We start from the raw sequence: 14,205 nt of genomic DNA, 5'->3' as shown, positions 1-14,205 counted from the left end.
CATTAAGAGTGCAACGGGGATTCCACTGTTAAATGCAGAGGAGAGAGCAGACAGGTGGAAAGAATACATTGAAAGCCCCTATGAGGGGAAAGATTTGTCTGATGTGATAGAAGAAGAAACAGGAGTCGATTTAGAAGAGATGGGGGATCCAGTATTAGAATCGGAATTTAAAAGAGCTTTGGAGGACTTACGTTCAAATAAGGCAGAGGGGATAGATAACATTCCATCAGAATTTCTAAAATCATTGGGGGAAGTGGCAACAAAACGATTATTCACGTTGGTGTGTAGAATATATGAGTCTGGCGATATACCATCTGACTTTCGGAAAAGCATCATCCACACAATTCCGAAGAAGGCATGAGCTGACAAGTGCGAGAATTATCGCACAATCAGCTTAACAGCTCATGCATCGAAGCTGCTTACAAGAATAATATACAGAAGAATGGAAAAGAAAATTGAGAATGCGCTAGGTGACGATCAGTTTGGCTTTAGGAAAAGTAAAGGGACGAGAGAGGCAATTCTGACATTACGGCTAATAATGGAAGCAGGGCTAAAGAAAAATCAAGACACTTTCATAGGATTTGTCGACCTGGAAAAAGCGTTCGATAATATAAAATGATGCAAGCTGTTCGAGATTCTGAAGAAAGTAGGGGTAAGCTATAGGGAGAGACGGGTCATATACAATATGTACAACAACCAAGAGGGAATAATAGAAGTAGACGATCAAGAATGAAGTGCTCGTATTAAGAAGGGTGTAAGACAAGGCTGTAGCCTTTCGCCCCCACTCTTCAATCTGTACATCGAGGAAGCAGTGGAGGAAATAAAATAAAGGTTCAAGAGTGGAATTAAAATACAAGGTGGTGAAAGGGTATCAATATACGATTCGCTGATGACATTGCTATCCTGAGTGAAAGTGAAGAAAAATTAAATGATCTGCTTGACGGAATGAACAGTCTAATGAGTACACAGTATGGTTTGAGAGTAAACCGGAGAAAGACGAAGGTAATGAGAAGTAGTAGAAATGAGAACAGCGAGAAACTTAACATCAGGATTGATGGTCGTGAAGTCAATGAAGTTAAGGAATTCTGCTACCTAGGCAGTAAAATAACCAATGACGGACAGAGCAAGGAGGACATCAAAAGCAGACTCGCTATGGGAAAAAAGGCATTTCTGGCCAAGGGAAGTCTACTAATATCAATTACCGGCCTTAATTTGAGGAAGAAATTTCTGAGGATGTACGTCTGGAGTACAGCATTGTATGGTAGTGAAACATGGACTGTGGGAAAACTGGAACAGAAGAGAATCGAAGCATTTCAAATGTGGTGCTATAGACGAACGTTGAAAATTAGGTGGACTGATAAGGTAGGGAATGAGGAGGTTTTACGCAGAATCGGATAGGAAAGGAATATGTGGAAAACACTGATAAGGAGAAGGGACAGAATGATAGGACATCTGCTAAGACATGAGGGAATGACTTCCATGGTACTAGAGGGAGCTGTAGTGGGCAAAAACTGTAGAGGAAGACAGAGATTGGAATACGTCAAGCAAATAATTGAGGACGTAGGTTGCAAGTGCTACTCTGAGATGAAGAGGTTAGCACAGGAAAGGAATTCGTGGCGGGCTGCGTCAAACCAATCAGTAGACTGATGAAAAAAAAAAAAAAAAAAAAAAAAAAAAAAAAAAAAAAAAAAAAAAGTTAGTTTTGACGAGGCAGGAGATGGTGTCAATAGGCAATACGAGCCTATACACGTTGTTAGCTGGGCGGATGCCATTGACGTAGGTATGAATTTAAACTATTGTAACGTGAGGAATCTCGGCGTTGACAATAGTGTAGAAAGTGAATTGTAAAGTATTGTAGACGGTGTATCAAACGTAATACATGAACAAAGACGAGGCCTGTTTGAAGTAATAGTGAGGAATAAGAGTGTGTTTTCGGACAAACCGGGACTTGTGGAAGAGATAATCAAATTCCCTCCACGGATTGACATTACAATTGGTGTGAAAAAAAGATCGTTTGCGGGAAATAATGAAGCTAAAAGCCGATGCTCGCATACGTCGTCATGACGCTAAAGCGTGTTTTGCTAAGTTGGCAATCGGAGACTTATTACTTGTAAAAGCTCGTGAGAAATTGAGCGAGATAGACAATGAAATCTCTAAAATTAAGTTTGTTTATATTGTACCATATAAAGTAATTGGTATACCTCACACAAACGCTTATTGTTTAGAGTATCCAAGCTCTGGAAAACTGTTAGGTGTACGGAACATTGTAGACTTGAAATTGTACCAACCAACAATTGATTAATACCACAGAATGGGTAATTTGTACAGTATGTAAATATAGAGTGTAAGATTTAAGGATGTGCCATGTTGCGATGTCTTTGCCTGACCTAGAGGCCGTTAAAGAAGTTATCATTAATAAGTAATTAATTTTGATTAAATGATTTGAGAGTAACTGATTAGTAACCAATTGAAAAATCCAAGCTGGTAGTTTAAATTTACAGCTGAGTCACAGTAGATTAAGGAATGTGTATATGATTTTGTAACTAGCTGTTAGATTTCATAAACATGTGATTTACTAGTCATTGCCGATGTACTTAGACGCTGTTTTAAGTTTCAGGGTAGTACATGCGTGTGATGATGGACAGTGTCGAGTTTTGCACAGTGATAGTGTTAATGGACTCCTTGACATTACTCGTGAATGAGTTTTTCTGAAAGAATTCAGTGAAACGGACGTTCTGGAAATGCCGTTACAAGGGCGAGTGAGTTCAAGCGTGCCGCACAGGCGGGCGCAACAATATGGGCGAGGCGGAGCCGCTGTCGGCTCTTGTGCCGCTGTCGGCATTCTTTGTACTTGCGGGTACGGAAGGCGGAGTTGTTTTTCTTCCCGGACAGCCTATGTGAAAGAATTCTGTTGTCAATATTTATGTTTTTGTCTATCTGCTGTATATTATTTTCTTGTTTAGCGTTAAGTGGACTCTCATGATGAGGATATTAATTATGAAAAGGTTATATAAAATGTGAATTCTATGTAATTAATTATTAATTTGCGTATTTTGATTTACCTGTTTTTTATAACCATGTCCTCTGGTTAAATTTGTAAATAGAATTCCATTTCTTGATACTGTTAGGAATTTCGACGATTTTAGAATAGCTAAACCATTTTCTATGTTTTCTATGAATTTTAATATGTTGTCAACCTGTTTTCTTTTGTGTAAGATGACAGAGTGGAATAAGATTAGGAGTGTCTCCACTCAATTATTATGGTCTAAAAATTCGTTTGTGGTTAATTAGCCTAATGCTAAATTTTCTTGATATTTTGAGCATATTGATTTCCGCCGTTTTTTTTCCTTTTTGGGACATTTTCTGAGTCTGTTTAGGTTACACGAACATCCTCAGACAATGTGGGGCACGTGTAACGCCGGAAATGCATATCCTCCTATTTCCATCCATTGTTCTATAAATTCTTTTCCTTTATTTGTTACCTGAAGATATGACATTTCTGTGTCTTTATATATTGTAATTGTTTTACTATTTGTATATATATATATTTATTTATGCATTTATGTCCATGTATAATTGGTTTGTTTTGTAATTATTATTTGTATTTTACGCTGGGTCTTGCCTAGGGAAAACTATGCTATCGAACGATTACATCGATAGGTCGTGTGGAGAACCAAAGTGTTCTGGATCTTTGGTAGTGTGAACTCGGCCACGTGGAGCGCGGGCAGAGCAGAGTCTGGCTGGAGTAGTGCGGTTGAGCAAGTGTGCTGTGTGACGCTCCCGCGAGTTGCCGCGCTTTCGGGGTTTTGGCAGCATGTGATTGCGCACGACTTGCTATGATAGTTTCTGACACGGTGTCGCGGACGGGAAGCATTAGCTGGCGCATATCAAGAGCCCGTTTCGTCTGGTGACAGTGTCTAGAAGAAGGCGCGCCAACATCCAGCTTCTGCAACAACAACGGCCGACAATGAGTGACTGTCGCCACCTCCTCGACCGACGACTTCAAACCATCAATCAACCAACAAGGAAGACTGGAAGCACGTAAAGTTTTAGAACTGTATGGCAGACCTCAGCTTTTCAAACTGGTCAATTTGTGTCTTTAAATTACAGTAACATAGCATGAACCTTTGTTGCTCATTGTCCCAACTGCATTACCAAGCAGGGTCCCTTCCTTTTCCGGAATGAACCCGAGTGTCGTTGAAATTCAAACGCCAGCATTAAGGTAATATCATTCCATTTCACTGCTTTAATTTCAAAGTTCAGGTAAAGTATTCATAGCTGGCTACAATATTTAGATTACACAAGCACAAATTAAGAGTGCGAATTTTGTTACCCAAATCTCAAATATCTAATTACCGCTAGTTAATTGTTAACGTAACGGCCGCACATTTACTTTCTTTATTAACTTTACCCCTTTTCAAAATTAATTTCGACCAGTTTCATTTGGATTTTTCCTTTCATTTAGATGTAACCACTTTCTCCCTCTTTACCGACAGATTAACTTCGGTGACGATTGCTTTTCCCAAATTTCCATTAGGTACACGCGGTTTAATTTTTCACTGTCATTAAGGTCGATAAGTGAGGGGGAGGTTACAAGCGTCCATCTTTCTGCTCCATATAGTGCCACACTCCAGACAAAACATTTGACAAGCCTTTTGCTTTGACCTTTATCTAATTTGCCGAACAAGAATGTCCTCTTTCTGTTGAATGCCTCCTTCGCTATGGCAATTTGACTTTTCACCTCCTGGTGAGATCTCAAGTCTTCAGTTATTGTGCTTCCAAAGTATTTAAATGCACCTACTTGGCTAACGTTAGACCTATTTTAATACTGGACAGTGTGCGTCCTTTTCCTGATGACCATACTCTTTGTTTTTGCTGTGTTTATTTGCATCCCATATTTCACACAAGCTTCATTCAGAACTTTCAGCATGTTCTGCACTGTCCGCACACTTTATGCCACTAATACCACGTCATCAGCAAATCTTATACATTCTGTTCTCTTTCCACTAACAGTTATTCCTCTTCTACCATCTAAGCCTTCCCCAATAATCTCTTCAAGGTATGCGTTAAACAACAGTGGTGAAAGCCAGCAACCTTGTCTAACACCTAGTCCAATGCTGCTTCCTTCTGATATTTCATTTCCAGTCCTTATCCTAGATTCTGTATTAGTCGTCTCCCTTTCCAATCTACTCCTTTCCTCTTCAAAATTATGTTATATTACAACATCAAAAGAAGAGTTTCAAATACTTACCGAAAATTGTGAAAAAATATAATATACAGTAATAATATTGACCATTTATACTGCCATTTCGATACATCGACATGTCGTGGAAGAAGTACAGAAGATACATATCATTGTCTTTAAAAGAAATGTCGACATATCAACATTTTTCCAACAGACCTAATAGACAGTCGCGTCACGTCTTTAAATTGGATGTTTGTCCAAGAAGACGGAAGTGTGGCCGGGCTGCCAGGACAGGTGGTGGTTCTCAGTGTGTGGCTAGGGGTGGTTTCGAGGTAGAATGGCGAGGCGCCGATAGAGGCGTGTACTGTGTCCGTTACTGACGTGAGAGAAGAGGAGCATGTTCTTGCGTATGCGAGGAGTTCTTTGGCAGAGTTCGGGATACTCGTGTCTCCCCAGTGGAGTTTTCAGCCTTCTCTGTTGCGGTTCCCTTGCTGTCAGGCTGTCAGCTGTGCCTCTTCTTTGGATCGATGATCGTCACTGCCACCGATCGTGCCTACTCTGGCATTTGTGTGCCCGAACATCGTCCCACGACTAAACTATATGGTGAGGGTGTTTTTATGTACTGATTGGTTATTTGGAAGCCGCTTTGCGTTGTCAAACTGTCCTGAGAACCTCTGATGTTGGAGTGCTCGTCATATCGTTACCGCTTGGAGTAAAATTGGTGCCAGTTCTGTTCTTTATTTTTTTTTTTATGGCACTGAATGACAAATGTGGCGCTCTGCTCAACCTCTCATCATTTGAATTTCTGCATAGTGCAGCCTAATTACTGTGTCTAACATGGTATTTAAGACGTTTTTAACTAAAAGATACTAATGCTTATATTTTCTACTGAAGTGTGTTTCTTTCCTAGTGGCATATTTTACGTGAAGAAACATTTGTAAATCTGGGTTTCATTGTGGCACTGTAAATACCCCACTGACACGATGCGAGCATATTGCCATGTAATTTAATTGGTAGTCCTTGTGTGTTCACACACGGGAGCTTAAGGTGTTGTTTAGAGTGTATGGCTTACTGTACTCCATTTGCCCTGAATTTGTTTGAATTGAGTTTTGTAGCAGCTGTATTGTCGGCTTTCATCGCGGTTAAAATCTTTCTTAAACTTTTTTAATATAGTGCTGCTTGTATTTAAAATTATTGACCGTGTGTGTTATAGAAGGTGGAGATTTCAGAACTCCCCATTCTGCCTGCATTGTAAGCTTTCCTGATTTTTTTCTTTTGGTGGCGTCAGGGTGACGCTACATCTTCTGGTTATTTCACGCTTGTAAAATTTAAGGTACGCTTCACAGTTGAGGGACTGCAAGGAGTTAGTCTCTGTTATTTGTTGCTGGCCTGAGTGACCGAGCTGTTATAGGCGCTACAGTCTGGAGCCGCGCGACCGCTACGGTCGCAGGTTCGAATCCTGCCTCGGGCATGGATGTGTGTGATGTCCTTAGGTTAGTTAGGTTTAAGTAGTTCTAAGTTCTAGGGGACTGATGACCACAGCAGCTAAGTCCCATAGTGCTCAGAGCCATTTGAACCGTTTTGTTATTTGTTGTTATCTCTCACGGAAGATTCGGAATTTATGACACAAAGGCACAACAGACATTGGCCGCAAGTTGGCATTGCTTGAAATCAGTCGGGAACAGCCAACGGTCTCTTCAGTGCAGACGCACACTCTTACGGTAATCTGCGAAACGCCGCGAGTAAGGAGGAATATGGGCAAGAGGTACTGCATCAGTAATGTGTGGATAATTTCAAAATTTGTGTGCGGCGGGAGGCGTGCTAGGATAGTCCATGCAGTTGCATCGACCACTGTGACCGGATGACTTACTGAAATGAAATGGTCGTGTCGCCTTGTTGGCCGGGAGGCCCCATCCCGGGAAGTTCGGCCGCCGAGTGCAAGTCTTATTTCAGTCGATGCCACACTGGGCGACTTGTGTGCCGGGACGAGAATGAAAAGATGATGAGAACACAAACGTCCACGATCGGGCAGAATCTCCAACCCGACCGGGAATCGCACCCGGGCCCGCTGCGTGGGAGTAAAACACGTAACCACGCAGCCAAGCAGGTGGACGATGGCTTAGTTGTACGCCGGACCGGAATATCTCAACTTGGGTTCCGTTTTAGCCGCGCTAGCATCTGAACGTTGCTTACTGCTGCGATGCACTTCCGTGTTTACATCGCTGTACTTGCTTCTCCGAGTGCTGTCCGTCCGTTAATCTCTGTGTTCGTTCATATTCCTTGTGATCTGAGCGCCTTCTGGTCGTGCTGGTGCTAATTGGAATTTCGGTTCTTTAACCAAAATTTCGTCGCTGGATTAACCATGGGTACAAACCTCACGAAGAATACTCTAGTATTTGCTTTTGACAAGGAATACTGATCAGCCGTCATCCCTGGAAATAAATGACTTGGTTACACAGGTAATTGATCTCAGTTCTGAAACCGTCCATACCTGACAACTGCATCAGGAAAATTACTGTGTTTTTGTCAAGTTACTCAGTGCTGCCACTGTTGATAGTGTTACGAAAGTGAGGTTATGGTTCAAATGTCTCTGAGCACTATGGGACTTAACATCTATGGTCATCAGTCCCCTAGAACTTAGAACTACTTAAACCTAACTAAGGACAGCACACAACACCCAGTCATCACGAGGCAGAGAAAATCCCTGACCCAGTGAGGTTATGAAGCAGATTTTGTGCATAGAAATGGTTATAAAACTAAGGTTTCCATTTATAGAGCTGACATTGAACACAAAACTCTTCATGTCTTGAATCTTATCACTGAAATTGAAAATGATAAGATTAAGAAAGCTCTTTCAACGTACGGGACGGTAAATCAATTGCAAATGATAGATGATCGCCTGGCTTTAAACTGGAATGTTTCAATGGGGTCCGCTGTGTAGAGATGGACGTTAAGACATATGTTCCGACTCAAATAACTGTGGCTATAAGGCACAAGTTGTTTACTCGGGTCAGGAAGCTACGTCATATACGTAACGCAACCGGCCACTTCAGACAGAAATGACATTAATACTCTAGTGGACATTAATACAGCGTCGTAAACAATCACCGATATAGTGTTGTGTGAACGCTCGTGTTTGTTTTTGCCCAAAAACGTTCGTCCACAAGAGGGGCATATATGACGTATCATGCAGCGTAACTTGCTGTGATAGTGCGAGAGAGTGAGAGAGAGAGACAAAGATATTGTTTATTACTCTGTGGCGGTCAGCGCTCACATAATTGTTCTTAGGATATAGAGCTTTTTGTTCTTGTTAAGAGTAATTTTACGAGAAGAGAGCCATTCTTGTGATGTAAAAATTGACGCCATTGCGAGTTTTTGATTCTAATTGTAAAATATATGTGTACATGGAAGGAAATCAGTTAATACAACAATAAAATATTGTTCATTTCAAGAAGGTACGTGTTATTCTACAACCAGCGTATACCTCTATTGTGATTTAATAATAAATACCAGCTTGAGAACAGTTCCGACGGGAGCGTTCAGTTCTAGTGAAATAGTTCGATGGTTTCTTCGGAAAAGAAGCCACTTCATGGATCATTCAAATCCACAATTGTACCTGGACATTTCTCAGAACTGAAAGCAATCTGATTGCTATGCAACAGAGCCCCGAAGAATATTTATACGTACTTTGGTTACCACTTTCAGCTCAAATGGCTCTGAGCACTATGGGACTCAACTGCTGTGGTCATTAGTCCCCTAGAACTTAGAACTACTTAAACCTAACTAACCTAAGGACATCACACACACCCATGCCTGAGGCAGGATTCGAACCTGCGACCGTAGCAGCAGCGCGGCTCCGGACTGGAGCGCCTAGAACCGCACGGTCACCGCGGCCGGCTTTTCAGCTCAACACGGTATCTGCAGCAGCTGGAGCAGATTTCTACAACATCGGAAGCGTGTAATCGCTATTAGTTTCACATATCGCCCTGTGTATGCTGTATGTATTTACCCACAACAGTGAGCATACAGTTACTCACACACATAGAAAGACAAACACAAGGTGGTTTGGGAAACATTTCAGTATAAAGGTCCTGTAGAGCTAAACAGTAATTAGACTAGTAGTAGTAGTAAACAATTTTTTTTTCAAAGGAAACTTTATAAAGTGTTTGCTTGAGTGCAGGCGTAAGGCAAGGATTTAGTATTTCTCGTCTCCTGTTTACTGTTCAACCTGTACATCGAAGACGCAATGATGGAAATAAAAATCAAGGGTCATTAGTCGTAATAAAAGTCAGGTTGAAAGGTATCAGTGACAAGAGTTGCTGTCCTGAGACCCTCTGAGGCAAAATACAGGGCGTTTTGAGTGAAACGGGATGTCTAATTAGCACAGGATGCGGACTGAATGCGAAACAAGGAATGAGGAAAGTAAGAGGAGTGGGAAAACCGGAAATGAGGAGAATAGATCTGTTTTAGATGTTTGTTACGGAAGGCAGTTAACTAGACTCGTAAGATAAGAAAGAAGGAGGTTCTCAGAATCGGCAGGGAAACGAATACGTGTAGTAGAAAGAAGAGAGTGTTTGAAAGGACATGTTTGTTTGTACATCAGAAACAGTAACTTCTGTGCCACTAACGGGGGTTCTAGTGGATAAAAACTGCAAATGACGCAGATTAGAACACTCATTACAAATAACAGATGTAGCACTATTCTGGGCTGGAGAGGTGTGCAGTGGGGAGGAAATCATGGTGGACCGCATCAGGTCAGATGAAAGAAAAGAAAAGGAGTTTATCGTTGAAGGAATAGAGTATTTTCTAAATATTTATTAAAATATTTTTGTTTTTAAATAAAAATTCTCGAATTATGGTTTGCTTGATTCGATCCCTAGATAGGAGATTTATAGTCGACTTCCTCCGTAGGACATGCATTTCAACCGTCGTAGGAAAAGAACGGTTACAACGCTCGACCTTACGTTAGTCCTGTCCAGTATTTGCCGCATACGACGATTTATGCCCATTGGAGGAACGTGAAAATCTACCAGTCAGTAGCGCCTCCAGGAAGTAGCGGCAGCAACTAGATGCAGACTACATTTAGTTGTAACACGATTAGTATCGGGATGCATTTGCCGATGAAATAAATAAATAAAATAAAACAAAAAATAAAAAAGGTAAATATAGAAGTAGGGAGCCAATAAAATACGGTTGAAAAGTTAATGGTTAACTAATCCGATTCCTTTGCAAATTATGTATGCATTAAAAAGGCTAGTGAAGAGATTTGCAGAGATACACGGCGAAAAGAGTTTAATGACTAATTGTGCTTACATAATGTCTGATTCAAGAGTCCACTTCACAAAATCACCGAAAAATTAAAGGAACGGTGTACAATGTACCAGATCAAAGAAGACCGGGGGATGTCAAACACATTTTTTATTATGCTGGACAGCAACAGCCTAGTAAGAAAGGAACTACGTACAAATTCCCTTCTACATTGATCGATTGGAAACCTGTGCTCTAGTACACTGCTGATCATTAAAACTGAACGGCAGGCGGGATAACACATAAGAAAATTTTGTTCATTCGACGTATACAGTATCGTAGAAATAACATTTGACTAACATTATGGGTGAAGTAAAATCGCCGCCTAATTGGAAAGATTCTTCCTATAAGTCACGTCTGCAGACACCTTTTCTTCGCTAAGTACGAAAGTCGTGTAGGTAAGTGTATCTGTCCTCACCCACGAGGGTTTATCGAGGGCTCTAGCCCCCTCCATAATTATCGCAGAACCAAACGCTCCCGTGTCTTTTCATCATTTATGGGGTTGTACAACTCACCAAAATTTCATCCTCCTATCCCTCCCAGAAGTATGAAAAATTTACCAGTAATACTATGCAAGTCATTTTTGACCCATAAGCATTTTAGCGCAATTTTCAGACACTAAACAGTTTCTGGGCGTGCCTCGACGCTAGTCACGCGTTGTTGGAGAATATTTCTCGTACGAAACTTTGGACCAAAAAGATCGCCAAATACGAAGAATACAGAAGTCGAGCGATATTTTGTATCAGCGCTTCTTTCCGTTTTATACGGATTGTCGACATGCAGACCTAAGGAGCCACACTGGGAAGCTACAGAGTAATATACACTCCTGGAAATGGAAAAAAGAACACATTGACACCGGTGTGTCAGACCCACCATACTTGCTCCGGACACTGCGAGAGGGCTGTACAAGCAATGATCACACGCACGGCACAGCGGACACACCAGGAACCGCGGTGTTGGCCGTCGAATGGCGCTAGCTGCGCAGCATTTGTGCACCGCCGCCGTCAGTGTCAGCCAGTTTGCCGTGGCATACGGAGCTCCATCGCAGACTTTAACACTGGTAGCATGCCGCGACAGCGTGGACGTGAACCGTATGTGCAGTTGACGGACTTTGAGCGAGGGCGTATAGTGGGCATGCGGGAGGCCGGGTGGACGTACCGCCGAATTTCTCAACACGTGGGGCGTGAGTTCTCCACAGTACATCGATGTCGTCGCCAGTGGTCGGCGGAAGGTGCACGTGCCCGTCGACCTGGGACCGGACCGCAGCGACGCACGGATGCACGCCAAGACCGTAGGATCCTACGCAGTGCCGTAGGGGACCGCACCGCCACTTCCCAGCAAATTAGGGACACTGTTGCTCCTGGGGTATCGGCGAGGACCATTTGCAACCGTCTCCATGAAGCTGGGCTACGGTCCCGCACACCGTTAGGCCGTCTTCCGCTCACGCCCCAACATCGTGCAGCCCGCCTCCAGTGGTGTCGCGACAGGCGTGAATGGAGGGACGAATGGAGACGTGTCGTCTTCAGCGATGAGAGTCGCTTCTGCCTTGGTGCCAATGATGGTCGTATGCGTGTTTGGCGCCGTGCAGGTGAGCGCCACAATCAGGACTGCATACGACCGAGGCACACAGGGCCAACACCCGGCATCATGGTCTGGGGAGCGATCTCCTACACTGGCCGTACACCACTGGTGATCGTCGAGGGGACACTGAATAGTGCACGGTACATCCAAACCGTCATCGAACCCATCGTTCTACCATTCCTAGACCGGCAAGGGAACTTGCTGTTCCAACAGGACAATGCACGTCCGCATGTATCCCGTGCCACCCAACGTGCTCTAGAAGGTGTAAGTCAACTACCCTGGCCAGCAAGATCTCCGGATCTGTCCCCCATTGAGCATGTTTGGGACTGGATGAAGCGTCGTCTCACGCGGTCTGCACGTCCAGCACGAACGCTGGTCCAACTGAGGCGTCAGGGGGAAATGGCATGGCAAGCCGTTCCACAGGACTACATCCAGCATCTCTACGATCGTCTCCATGGGAGAATAGCAGCCTGCATTGCTGCGAAAGGTGGATATACATTGTACTAGTGCCGACATTGAGCATGCTCTGTTGCCTGTGTCTATGTGCCTGTGGTTCTGTCAGTGGGATCATGTGATGTATCTGACCCCAGGAATGTGTCAATAAAGTTTCCCCTTCCTGGGACAATGAATTCACGGTGTTCTTATTTCAATTTCCAGGAGTGTATTATAAAGCCCTTGTGGAGTATCACGACTGACAACTTCCTGACCTCCGTGAAACTGGTGGATGAGCTGAAAGAAAAATTAACAAGTTTAGTTGGCACTCTTTGGAGATCATTCAAAGAGGTCCGTCCTGGAGAAGACCCATTGTATGCAACACAAAAATCAGGCGACAATCTTCTCACAGCATATCAAGGGAAAAAGAAAAAAATCCTTATTCTGAGTAACATGCATGCTCGATGTCAGGTGACTGAGAATACTGAGAAGAAACTTCCAAAACCTGTGAAGTTTTATAATGAAAGTAAAGGTGGAGTCGATATAGTTGACCGTATGGCCTTTGTATGTCTTTTGCAATATTCTTGACCTAGCCATGATCAACGCTCATAAAATTTTTAAGTTAACTTGCCTCTGAGGTTTCTCAGCGAGACTTTATCTTCAGAGTAGGAGATGAGCTTGCTACCCTCAACAAACTGCAGAGAGGACCCAATCTGCCCTTGCAGGCAATCGATACCGGCGATGTCAAATAGGAAAATAGAATCTGTGGTCAAATTCAGGTTTCCTGCAAACAACAAAACAACAAAGGGGAATAAAACATCAAATGTATGCTTCAGGTGTAACAAATAAGTGTACAAAAGTTGCCAGGCGAAAAGGGTTTTCTCGAACGTCTGGAATGTGAGCCCATCCCAGGTTGGGGAATTCTGTCAAGTCTTTGTTCCTAAATATTTCCAAATATTTATAATTATAGACTGAAGTTATTTGTTCTTACGTTTTAGTTCCTCGATTACAATAAGTAAGAAATTACGCAGAGCAATTTAGTCACCTGCCGCATTTTAGAATCTTTCACAAATACTAGGTACCGCTACTTAATTTGTCTGTAAAATTAAAAATAGTGTTAATACGCAAATAAAAATATATTTTGATTCTGTTTCAATCATTTTATACAGAAAAACATTGTAACACCGTTGCGATTACTAGTTTTAATGATGATCGGTGAAAGACTGTGAAATTTCTTCTGTGAAATTCAAAATGAAAATACTTTGTTTCTCAAAATTTGTGTTTGACAGTGTCCTATTCATTTTAGAGACCAAATTATCCTTTGGTTACACTTCAGAGTCATTCTGAACATACTGTCAACATGGCGGCACTCAGAATTCCACACAAACACGAATAAAATGGCAGTTTCCTATTGCGGGTCAAAAGAGTCCCACATGCTACCACTAGGTGTAAGACGGAGTCCGGTACTTCTAGTGTTAAAATATGCAGGGTGTTACAAAAAGGTACGGTCAAACTTTCAGAAAACATTCCTCACACACAAAGAAAGAAAATATGTTATGTAGACATGTGTCCGGAAACGCTTACTTTCCATGCTAGAGCTAATTTTATTACTTCTCTTCAAATCACATTAATCATGGGATGGAAACACACAGCAACAGAACGTACCAGCGTGACTTCAAACACTTTGCATGCATCCACCC

This window comes from Schistocerca piceifrons, chromosome 6, assembly GCF_021461385.2.
Source record: "Schistocerca piceifrons isolate TAMUIC-IGC-003096 chromosome 6, iqSchPice1.1, whole genome shotgun sequence".
Classification (NCBI taxonomy): domain Eukaryota; kingdom Metazoa; phylum Arthropoda; class Insecta; order Orthoptera; family Acrididae; genus Schistocerca; species Schistocerca piceifrons.
This window is presented reverse-complemented; position numbering follows the sequence as displayed.